Source organism: Berghia stephanieae, chromosome 9, assembly GCF_034508935.2.
Source record: "Berghia stephanieae isolate SIO BIC M18660-M18661 chromosome 9, UCSD_Bste_1.3, whole genome shotgun sequence".
Classification (NCBI taxonomy): Eukaryota; Metazoa; Mollusca; class Gastropoda; order Nudibranchia; family Aeolidiidae; genus Berghia; species Berghia stephanieae.
Window position 1 is genome coordinate 1,366,765 of NC_088368.1, and position 12,354 is coordinate 1,379,118.

Here is a 12,354-nt window from a genome sequence, read left to right on the forward strand (position 1 = left end):
GGGGGGGTGCAACCAGATAGATAAGATGTCTTTTGAGAAATTTTAACCAAGGTTTGAACCCCACCTCTGACACTTTTTTGTTTCCTTGGGCAAGATCAGGCCCTCTAACTTTTAACCCCTATTAGCTCTTGTATGGATGGCTCTTGTCTTCGTCCGTCTCCCACAGTGGGCAGGGAGGTTACTTGCTGTGTCTTCTATAGCCCTATATCTGTTTTCCATTTGCTTTTTGTCATTGTCTTGGAATGAGATTACTTGGTTTTGTCATTTCCCTTGCCGGAGCCCTTGGCTGGGAGGGAAACAGCCAAATGTATAGCGCTAGTTTTGGGAGATGATATTTTTGTCTTGTAAATCATCTCTCCCTTTTATGCACTGTATTATTTTTTTTGTTTTATATGTATAATGATTGTAAACATTTGAGTGTATTCCTTTTTGTGGGGACCTGTGCTTGTGTCAGGATGAGACTTTTATGTGATCTCAAACTAAGTACACTGATAGTGTGCTCTTGGGAGCATATCCTGTGCTATAGAAGCATCCAGTGAGGAATAGATGATGTCATGGGGGGGGGGGGGGGGGGGGGGGGGTAAACAGAGATGCCACTTTTCTGAAAATTAAGAAACACCCGATGGAATCCCGGATCGAATGGACAGCAGACTTGAAAGTGTCCCCTCAAAAACAAAAGTAGTATAGACGTCTATATCCAACACATTTCCATATCCGCTCTCCAGTATCCCATTAGGCTATTCTGTCTTATTTATTTTCACTACCTTTTAGTAACACATGTCTACCTTTCTGTCCCTGTTTAGTGGTTGTGAAAAACGTTCATAAAATGTCACATAGCTGAAGTGGCATCTCTTGTTGATAGGGCTCGAAACCTGATTTCTCCTAATGTTAGTGCAATGCCTTATCCGTTTGACCATCTCTCACCCCCCACTCCATCTGTAGGATTTCCTTTATTATTTGTTTTATTGGATTTAAATGTCTTCTTTTTTTTTCTGATTCTTATTTTGACCGGAGTTCAGAACAAATTCAATCAATTTGTCTTTTCTTTTTACAATCTCAATGTCAAGGTCATTGATATTTTTGTCTTTCTCTGACATCATCTTTTTGAGTTTTTAAAATTTAATTTTGGATTTGTTTGTTTTTTTGTTTTTGTGGGAAGGAGGGGGGTGTTATTTGTTTTGTTTAATTTTTTTTTTCATTTGAGCAAAACATTTTTACTTCCGCTATCAGTTGATGAAAATGACCCCCAACTTGTAATGTCTGGAAAGGCACGTGACTTTGATGTGTTAAGTTTGGGACTGTTTGACTTATGGTAAAGACTGGAAGGTCACGTGACTTTGATGTGTTAAGTTTGGCGAGTGATTTAAATCCTTCGATCTAGTGTGAAGTAAATACTTTGTGCAAACAAAGAAAATGTGTTTTGACCGTGTACGATATGATGTGTTTTGTGTTTTGACCGTGTACGATATGATGTGTGTATGTTTTGTGTGAGTTGTATGTACCGTGTGTTGTAAAACAGTTTTAGTTGGTGATGACTCCCGATCAATTGCATTTTCATATCCAGTGTAAATATTCACACTTTGTAAACATCTCATCGTTAATTATGATAACGTTGTTACTGATTTGAATAAATATATTATTATTATTACTACAGTAATGTATGGCGTTTGGACTTGGTGACTGGGTGTTGATCCTGACCTCCCATAGTGGGCAGGGAGGTACATACTGTGTCTTCCTGGGTGGGGTTCCTGACCTCCCATAGTGGGCAGGGAGGTACATACTGTGTCTTCTATCCCCCTATGTCTGGGTGGGGTTCCTGACCTCCCATAGTGGGCAGGGAGGTTCATACTGTGTCTTCTATCCCCCTGTATCTGGGTGGGGTTCCTGACCTCCCATAGTGGGCAGGGAGGTACATACTGTGTCTTCTATCCCCCTATGTCTGGGTGGGGTTCCTGACCTCCCATAGTGGGCAGGGGGGTACTTACTGTGTCTTCTATCCCCCTGTATCTGGGTGGGGTTCCTGACCTCCCATAGTGGGCAGGGAGGTACATACTGTGTCTTCTATCCCCCTATGTCTGGGTGGGGTTCCTGACCTCCCATAGTGGGCAGGGGGGTACATACTGTGTCTTCTATCCCCCTATGTCTGGGTGGGGTTCCTGACCTCCCATAGTGGGCAGGGAGGTACATACTGTGTCTTCTATCCCCGGATATCTGGGTGGGGTTCCTGACCTCCCATAGTGGGCAGGGAGGTACTTACTGTGTCTTCTATCCCCCTGTATCTGGGTGGGGTTCCTGACCTCCCATAGTGGGCAGGGGGTTACATACTGTGTCTTATATCTGCTTTCCAACTTGCATTCTGTCTTTGTCTTGGAATGAGATTACTTGGTTTTGTCCTGTCCCTGGCTGCGAGGGAGTCAGTCAAATGTCTAGTTATTGTTTTGGGAGATGATATTTTTTTCCTTGTAAATCATCTCTCTGTTATGTATTATTATATTTGTTATTTTGAATATATATTTTGTAAGCATTTGATTGTATTCCGCTTAGTGGGGACCGTGCTTGTGTCTGGGTGAGACTTATAGGTGATCTCAAACTAAGTACATTGACGGTGTGCTCTTGGAATCTACATCTGTTCCCTATTTGAACCAATTCCCCTTTGTCTTACTTTTTCTTGCTTTATTGTAATTCTAGAACTTTTAACTATCCCATTTTCTTCCATTTTACTGGCGCTGGTATAACCTAAATGTGTTGCAAGCGCTGTAAAACCCTTAAAAACAACTGTCTTCTATCCCTTATCCCTTGTGCGGCTATGTGGTCTAGTGGTATGACACTCGCTTTCGGATCGGAAGGTCCTGGGTTCGAGCCTCGCGCTCGGCCCATAGTTGAGTCCTTGGAAAAGGCTCTTTACTCACATTCTCTCACCGTACTCAGGTGTAAAATGAGTACCTGGCCGATAACAGCGTGGTCTTTGTCCGAAAAATTGTAATATCGCCTAACAGGCGTCATGTCCCGTACTACATGTTAAATGTTGCTGTTGATCCGCGTTTATGAGTAATTCTCACTAAACTGTATTATCCAGACTATAAATGTTTAAGATTTCACATAGATTTGTGTGTTGGTCCGTTATACTTCCGGATGACAATGTTGTGAGTTTCCTTGACAAGCGCACAGTTGGACAGCTGTCCGAGGGGCGTGGCTATGTTCCCTTAACTGGGTGTCTATTGACATAGATGACAATAATTTATCTCTTCCCCTCCGTATCGTTGCCATCGTGAACTGAGAACCCGACAATGACCAAAATGACGTCAAAAGACAAGTCTTTGGTCATAAAGGAAATCAAATCGTGAGTTGTATTCAACAGTTCAACCTATGGAATCACTCGTTCCCTTGAGCACAACTAACGACAACTCACAAGACGCTGCACAAACCATAAAAATGACGTCAAACTATAAGTCCTAGTGGATCTCAGTGTCAGGCAAATGTTAACGAGGGCAATAAAATCACTCCTGTCATTGCCATCTATTTATTGGCACATTACACAATAGACTCAAAACAAAACAAGGATGTTACTGTCTGATCCCAGTTCGATCCGAAAAGACCAAACGCCATGACTTAGTGACGAAGAGTTGGATCAATAAATAGACACGGGCAACAAATGGACTTTTATTGATGTTATACGTTATACGTTATCCAAAATGCTCACAACATCCGCTGGCCGTACAGATAGGATGAAGTTGACAGAACTCGGGTCTTTGTTATTGGTTTGTTTGTTGTTGTTTTTGTTTTTTTGTTGTTTTTTTTTTTTTGTTGCTGTTGTTTTTTTGGGTTTGTTTGGGGTTTTTTTTTTTTGTTTTTTTTTTTGCCATCCATGTTCATGAGTAATTCTCACTAATTGTATTAACCAGACTATAAAAGTTCATGTTTACACAGAGTTTTGTGTGTTGGTCCGTTACACGATGGCAATATTATTGTGAGTTTCTTAGCCAATCGTATAGATAGTATGCGCTTGGCCAAGGAGTTCACAACATTGCCATCCGGAAGTATAACGGGCCAACACACAAACTCTGTGTAACCATGAACTTTTATAGTCTGGTTAATACAGTTTAGTGAGAACAACTCACAAACGCGGATGGCAAAAACAATAACAAAGGCCTGAGTGACGTCATCTTCGAACTATCTATACTATGTATAACGAACCAACACACAAAGCTATGTGTAATCTTAAACGTTTATAGATGGAACGAACTTGACGTCACTCAGTTATTTATTATTGTTTTTAGTCAGCCATTTTTATGAGTAGTTCTCAATAAATGGTATCAATCAGACTATAAAAACGTTCAAGGTGACACATGGTTTTGTGTGTTGGTGCGTTATATCCGACTGGTGGATTTTATGAGGCTTTCGGCCAAGCGCACAGCATCAATAGAAATTGATTCCAAGTTGCAAATTAGAGGCAATGAGTTCAGTTCCATGACCTTGTTCATCATTCTTATATCATACCGCTAAGAGACGGTGGGCCATATATATAATCTTAAACGTTTCTAGATGGAACGAACTTGACGTCACTCAGTTATTTATTATTGTTTTTAGTCAGCCATTTTTATGAGTAGTTCTCATTAAATTGTAGCAATCAGATTATATATATATATTATATATATATATATATATATATATATATATATATATATATATATGAACACGCAGTGATATATATATTATACACGCATATATATATTATATATATATATATATTATATATATATATATATATATATAATTATATATATTACATACATATTCATAATACATACATATCATACATACATACATACATACATACATACATACATACATACTACATAATACATACATACATACATACATACAGACATACATACATACATACATACATACATACATACATACATACATACATACATACATACATACATACAGACATACATACATACATATATGATATCACGGCGTGTTTATAATCAATTGACAATAATTCCCTATTCTCTTGTTCTCGTGAATCCAAGGCGATAATAAAAGCATCTTGTCAATGTCGTTTATTTACAACCCCAGCCCCCAATGGACCAAAACCAACACAAACCAGAACGCTATTGACTGTCTGGTCACAGTTGGACACGTCACGCTCAATGGGGCAAAGAGTCCAATCAATAAACGGAGACGGAGGAGAAAAAACTGGAGCATTTAAATAGCGCAATATCCACTAAATGTGCTCAAAGAGCTTTACAAATGGACTCCACCCAACAGGACGAGATATGACGCCTGTAAGGCGATATTACCATATTTTCCGACAGACACAACATTGTTAACGGCCTCGTACTCATTTTACACCTGAGTATCGTATGAGGGTGTGAGTAAAGGGCATTTCCAGGAACTCATCTACTTACCGCTCATATCTGGACTCGAACCCTGGACCTTCCGATCCGAAGACGAGAGTCCTATCACTGGACACAGAGCCATACATGGTGACCTTGTACTTTCCTCATGAAGCTCAAGGCCACACAGTGCGGCAGGTGATCGAACTCAGTACCTAGTTTAGCTTGACGCTGGCTTCCGGCGACAACAGACGTGTTGTGAATATTTACCTATTTTCTACACATATTTTTATTCATTTATCATTCAATCGTCGGAATTTAAGCCTAATTTTTATTCAAAATGGATGTGAAGTATATATTGTTCCTGATTTTTATATTTATTAGTATATTTATAAGCATAAATGGTGTTTTAGCCTGTGATTTTACTGCCAAAATAAGCCTATCGATAACTTATACTCCAGAGACTCTCCGATCCCTCCAACCCGTGTCACCCCACCACCCACTATTGACACATCGTTTATTAAAGTAAGAAAGAGGGGGAGAAAGGGAGGAATAAAAACAAAATTTAACAGACGGCCTTTTCGTCCATTTTTACCCTGTGTAGTGACAGGTAATGTAAGATCACTGAAAAATAAAATTGATGAACTGTTTTCACTGTGTCGTTTTAATAGTGACTATCGTCAAGCCTCCATAATAGCGTTAACAGAGACTTGGCTATCTCCTCACATACCATCATCATGTTTTAATATTGAACAATATTCACTATTTCGAGGAGATCGGACTAATGTAAATAAACGAACTGGGGGTGGGGTGTGCACATATATTAACAACAAATGGTGCCACCCCAATAACTGTCAGATAAAGAAAATGTATTGTGACGATTATATTGAATTTATTACTGTTTCGTCACGACCATATTACCTACCCCGGGAATATACTCATGTCATCATCATCAACGTCTACATTCCACCATCATCAGACAACACCACAGCGAAAAATATTTTGAGGAAAGAAATACAGGACATTCAAATTAAGTCACCCGATGACGTATTGATGGTCACTGGCGATTTTAACCAATGTAACGATTTTACTCTCTCGGGACTTCATCAATACGTGGACTGCGAGACAAGGGACAAAAAAACATTAGATTTATTCCTGTGTAATATTAAAAATAGTTATAAATGTTTACCCCGTGCCCCATTAGGTTTATCTGACCACTGCATGCTCTTGCTACTCCCGACCTACCGCCCTGTTTTTAAACGTGTAAAACCAGTAAAGAAAAGTGTACAGATCTGGAACGGAAGTGTGTGTGAAGATTTGCGTGGTTGTTTTGAATGCACTGACTGGAATGTTTTTATCGAATCATGTGATAGTGTGGATGAGCTGAATGACTGTGTAAAGTGAGTATTTAAAATTCTGTGAACAGCTAGTGTCTTGTAAAAAAGAAATAAAATATTATCCTAACAACAAGCCTTGGATAACAAAAGATCTAAAACTTTTATTGAACCAAAAGAAAACACTCTATACTAGTGGAAACAAAAAAGATCTGAAAACAAAACAAAAAGAGATAAAGAGGGTAATATCTAGTTGTAGAGATAAGTACAAAAATAAAATTGAAAAATGCTTTTCTTCTAGGGATATACGGGACACGTGGCGGGGGCTTAAAACTGCTGTGAACTATAATCCAAAGCCCACGATTATATCAGAAGATATCGAAATTGAAACTTTAAATAAATTTTATTCACGTTTCGACACAGCAAACAAATTTGATATTGAAAATGAAAAACATAAATTAGACAGGGCTTTGGAAGATGAAATGGCTGTTGAGGTCAGTGAAGAGGAAACGAGATTCGTATTTTCGAAACTAAACGAGAGGAAGGCTGCTGGGCCGGATGGATTGAAAGGAAAACTATTAAAAGAATGTGCCCACCAGCTTTCCCCCATTTATACACATATTTTTAACTGGTCCCTCCAATGCGTTTCAATCCCTGAAATTTGGAAAACTTCGAAAATTATTCCTGTTCCAAAAAAAGAAAAACTTGAAACTATGAACGATCTCAGACCTGTTGCACTGACTTCAATAGTCATGAAATCTTTAGAAAAACTTGTTCTTGTTAAAATTAGGAATCAGTTTATGCCATTGAGTGATAGTCATCAATTTGCTTACAAACCAGGACGTGGCGTAGAGGATGCCATTTTGCTGTTTACAAACAACATCTACAGGCATCTAGATCACGCTAGGAGCTATTGCAGATTGCTTTTTGCAGATTTTTCTTCAGCGTTCAATACAATGCAACCTCAGTTGGTTGTTCAAAAATTGACTAGTCTGAATTTAAACAAGTATATAATTGCTTGGGTGCTCGAATTTCTTACGGAGAGAGCACAATATGTTCAATTAGGGCAAAACAAATCTTCCTGTATAACTACAAATACTGGCGCTCCTCAAGGTTGTGTATTGTCCCCTGTATTATTCACAATATACACGAATGACTGTAGAGTCAAAACCTGAGTGTACCTTTAATAAAGTTTGCAGATGACACCGCTCTTCAAGGCCTCATAACAAATGGCAACGAAGTGGCTTATAGGCAAGAAATTGATAGATTTGTGTCTTGGTGTGATGCCCACCACCTAGAGCTTAACATAAGCAAGACAAAGGAGCTAGTGATTGACTTTAGGAGAGTGAAGGAACCGATAGAACCGTTAAAATTAAAGGACCAATTCGTCCAGCGAGTTCCTCACTACAAATACCTTGGTGTAACGATTGATGACAGGCTCAAGTGGGATGAACACTTGAAAATAATTAGGCATAAGATGTGGAGACGTACATATTTTTTATCGAAACTCTCTCAGTTTAGAATAGATAAAACCCTCTGCACATTATTTTATAGAGCAGTAATCGAAAGTGTTTTGTCATTTTGTATAACAGCTTGGGGAGGCAATTGCTTAGCAGTGGAAAGGAACAAAATAAATTCAAATATTAAAAAATCCATTAAACGCTATATAAATGATGTTGACGATGTAGATCTTTTATACGAGAAATTTTGTATAAATAAAATAACTAAAATATTAAATGACCAGTATCATCCACTAAGACCATCAATTATTATGTCAGAAAGAAGTGGTCGCCCTTTCTCTATTTCAACGAAAACAGAGAGACACCGAAAATCTTTTCTGCCGTCCAGTATTAGGCTTTATAACAACAAGCAATAATCATTTTATATAATTATTTCTCATTTTTACTTTTTAAAAATATAAATATTAATTTATTAATTTATTTGTTTTGCAATCTTTTCAATTTTCAATTTATAGTGACAGTTTTAACTATTTTACAGTGTTGAAATTATTCATATTATAAAGCGCAGCTCTGGTTATAGAGCTGCTCCTTTTTTATATATATACATCCTATTTCCATTGTATTTTTATCTTATGTGTAAATTATAACACGTCTGTACAAAAAATTTCCTTTTTGGATGCAATGTATTATTATTATTATTATTATTATTATTTTATTTATTATTATTATTATTATTATTATTATTTATTTATTATTATTATATTATTATTATTATTAATTATTATTATTATTATTAATTATTATTATTATTATAGGTACGAAGCAAGACATTACACTGATCATCTTGCCCTAAATAGCACATAGCGCTCATCTAACTGTCTCCTTTCATGAATAATATAGTAGCTGAATCTGTATGTGTCTGTGTGGCTATGTGGTCTGTGTGGCTATGTGGTCTGTGTGGCTAAGTGGTCTGTGTGGCTATGTGGTCTTATGTGTGGGCTATGTGGTCTGTGTGGCTTATGTGGTCTGTGTGGCTATGTGGTCTGTGTGGCTATGTAGTCTGTGTGGCTATGTGGTCTGTGTGGCTATGTGGTCTGTGTGGCTATGTGGTCTGTGTGGCTATGTGCTCTGTGTGGCTATGTGGTCTGTGTGGCTAGTGGTCTGTGTGGCTATGTGTCTGTGGTATGTGTTTGCTATGTGCTGGGCTAGTGGTCTGTGGCTATCTGTGGTATGTGTGGCTATGTGGTCTGTTGGTGGCTTGGCTATGTGGTCTGTGCGACTATGTGGGTCTGTGTGGCTATGTAGTCTGTGTGGCTATGTGGTCTGTGTGGCTAGTGATCTTGTGGCTATGTGTCTGGGGCTATGTGGTCTGTGTGGCTATGTAGTCTGTGTGGCGATGTAGTCTGTGTGGCTATGGGTCTGTGTGGTCTGTGTGTATGTGTCTGTGTGGCTATGTGGTCTGTGTGGCTATGTGGTCTGTGTGGCTATGTGGTCTGTGTGGCTATGTGATCTGTGTGGCTATGTGATCTGTGTGGCTATGTGGTCTGTGTGGCTATGTGGTCTGTGTGGCTATGTAGTCTGTGTGGCTATGTAGCCTGTGTGGCTATGTGGTCTGTGTGGCTATGTAGTCTGTGTAGCTATGTGGTATGTGTGGCTATGTGGTCTGTGTGGCTATGTAGTCTGTGTGGCTATGTAGCCTGTGTGGCTATGTGGTCTGTGTGGCTATGTAGTCTGTGTAGCTATGTGGTATGTGTGGCTATGTGGTCTGTGTGGCTATGTGGTCTGTGTGGCTATGTGGTCTGTGCGACTATGTGGTCTGTGTGGCTATGTAGTCTGTGTGGCTATGTGGTCTGTGTGGCTATGTGATCTGTGTGGCTATGTGGTCTGTGGGGCTATGTGGTCTGTGTGGCTATGTAGTCTGTGTGGCGATGTAGTCTGTGTGGCTATGGGGTCTGTGTGGTCTGTGTGGCTATGTGGTCTGTGTGGCTATGTGGTCTGTGTGGCTATGTGGTCTGTGTGGCTATGTGGTCTGTGTGGCTATGTGATCTGTGTGGCTATGTGATCTGTGTGGCTATGTGGTCTGTGTGGCTATGTGGTCTGTGTGGCTATGTAGTCTGTGTGGCTATGTAGCCTGTGTGGCTATGTAGCCTGTGTGGCTATGTGGTCTGTGTGGCTATGTGGTCTGTGTGGCTATGCGGTCTGTGGCTATGTGGTTTGTGTGGCTATGTGGTCTGTGTGGCTATGTGGTTTGTGTGGCTATGTAGTCTGTATGATTTTTTTGCTATGTTTTTTTTTCTTGTATTTTTCTGGCACCTTGCTTTGTCTGGCACCTTTCATACACACTTGTTGAGATTTTTATCTTTCTCCGACGTCTGCTCCTAAATTATTTAATTCGTCATTTTAATCAATCGATATTTGAGGGACGAGTTTGCTGGCCAAAATGTTAAAAACGTTTTTTTCCATCTCAGGTCAGTAGGTCAGTAGTATGTGTGGGATTTTTGCTGGCCAAAATGTTAAAAACGTTTTTTTCCATCTCAGGTCAGTAGGTCAGTAGTGTGTGTGGGATTTTTGCTGGCCAAAATGTTAAAAACGTTTTTTTCCATCTCAGGTCAGTAGGTCAGTAGTGTGTGTGGGATTCAAAGTGGTTGTACAAATATTGTAAAAATAGCTGTTGCTTTTGTACATGTCGACGTTCCAGATGGATCGATGGGTTTTTATAAGAACAATTTGGCTCTCGTTATATATATATATATATATCTATCTATCTATCTATCTATCTATCTATCTATCTATCTATCTATCTATCTATCTATCTATCTATCTATCTATCTATCTATCTATCTATTTCTATCTATTATCATATTATTATTATATTATAATATATTATATCTATCTATCTACTATCTATCTATCTATCTATCTATCTATCTATCTATCTATCTATCTATCTATCTATCTATCTATCTATCTATCTATCTATCTATCTATCTATCTATCTATCTATCTATCTATCTATCTATCTATCTATCTATCTATCTATCTATCTATCTATCTATCTATCTATCTATCTATCTATCTTCTATCTATCTATCTATCTATCTATCTATCTATCTATCTATCTATCTATCTATCTATCTATCTATCTATCTATCTATCTATCTATCTATCTATCTATCTATCTATTCTAATCTATCTATCTATCTATCTATCTATCTATCTATCTATCTATCTATCTATCTATCTATCTATCTATCTATCTATCTATCTATCTATCTATCTATCTATCTATCTATCTATCTATCTATCTATCTATCTATCTATCTATCTATCTATGTATATGTTTCATTGATGTTCAAATGATTGTCACAATCCAATAATAAACATTCAATGTGGAGATGGCCACGTCTCCATACAGAAGAAAAAGGTTTGAAAATTGACTATTTTGATATGAATGCCCTTGAAAAATAAAAATAGATTGAAGATGAAATGTTCTAGATCGTCCTCAGTATCATGTGTAGTGTGAGTTGGGAATTGGTTTAGTTATCAACACCTGGGTGGGGTTCCTGACCTCCCATAGTGGGCAGGAGGTCACATGCTGTGTCTTCTATCCCCCTATATCTGGGTGGGGTTCCTGACCTCCTATAGTGGGCAGGGAGGTACGTACTGTGTCTTCTATCCCCCTTTATCTGGGTGGGGTTCCTGACCTCCCATAGTGGGCAGGGAGGTACGTACTGTGTCTTCTATCCCCCTATATCTGTTTTCCAACTTGCTTTCTCTCTTTGTCTTGGAATGAGATTACTTGGTTTTGTCCTGGCACTGGCCGGAATCATAGCTGGGAGGGAAACAGTCAAATGCATAGTTATTGTTTTGGGAAATGATATTTTTTCCCTTGTAAATCATCTCTCTGTTATGTATTATTATATTTGTTTTTTTATTGTTTAATGTAAGCATTTGAGTGTATTCCTCTTTGTTGGATTTTGTGCTTGTGTCGGGATGAGACTTATAGGTGATCTCAAACTAAGTACTTTGATAGTGAGCTCTTGTAATCTACATCTTTTTCCTATTTGAACCAATTCCCCTTTGTCTTACTTTTTCTTGAGTGCTTTAATTATAATACTAAATCTTTTTACTATCCCATTTTCTTCCTTTTTACTGGCGCAGATATGACCTAAATGTGGTGCAAGCACCGTAAAACCCTTAAAAATAAATAAAATA